This window comes from Fragaria vesca, linkage group LG6, assembly GCF_000184155.1.
Source record: "Fragaria vesca subsp. vesca linkage group LG6, FraVesHawaii_1.0, whole genome shotgun sequence".
Lineage (NCBI taxonomy): Eukaryota > Viridiplantae > Streptophyta > Magnoliopsida > Rosales > Rosaceae > Fragaria > Fragaria vesca.
This window is the reverse complement of record NC_020496.1, coordinates 30,700,367-30,701,120: the sequence shown is the minus strand read 5'-3', so window position 1 is coordinate 30,701,120 and position 754 is coordinate 30,700,367. Positions and strand designations below refer to the sequence as shown.

Sequence of the window (754 nt, the reverse complement as noted above, 5' to 3'; positions counted from 1 at the left end):
TAGAGAATACAACTCATTCCTGAACCTGTCTCACACATTTCCTACTTTAATGGAACAAAAATACTTGATTTCTCCTATATTCTAACTAGATGCCAGTTCCTCCACAATGGAATAGGTTTTTTTTTTCACAATGGGCTACCTGATAATGAGTAATAAGTAGGGAGAGAAGTTCATAATTCAAAATAATAGAAGATACGGTAGTAAAAGACCCAATGTTTGGTTTTTGAATCTAGCAGTGAGAAAAGAATATAACCTAACAAAGTAACAAAGCTTAGTACAGGCGACAAATGAGCCCGAGTGTGAATTACACCAATGCAAAAGCAAGTGCTTTATTGGGAGAGCTGGTCTTAACATGATCTAGTTGCTAGCATGTCATATACATTTGGATTGGCCCTCTGAACCACCATCAGGATTTTGGAAACAGAAAGATAAATAAGCAATTTCAGAACAAAGCACTATGCAACCGCAAAAAAGAAAAAAAAAATACACACACACACATAATTAATAATTAAATAGATAATGAAAAAGTACCGGGTAAAATATTGTATAGTCCTTGTGGTTTAAAGTCGACATTTGTTTAGTCCTTATGGTTTTATTTTAATCTGAATAGTCTTTAAAGTCACGATTTTTCATCCAAATAGTCCTTATGGGTTTTATTTTAATCTGAATAGTCCTTAAAGTCATGATTTTTTCATCCAAATAGTCCTTATGGCCTTTAACTAGAGAAAATTGTCGGAAAGACTATTTGGATGAA

The 754-nt window shown here is 33.2% G+C and overlaps 1 non-coding gene across 1 annotated transcript in view; it reads right to left on the bottom strand.

Annotated features, from left to right (window-relative positions):
• The window catches only part of LOC101308302, a 6,277-nt gene that overhangs the window by 1,916 nt on the left and 3,607 nt on the right, over window positions 1-754 (bottom strand). The window lies entirely within an intron of this gene.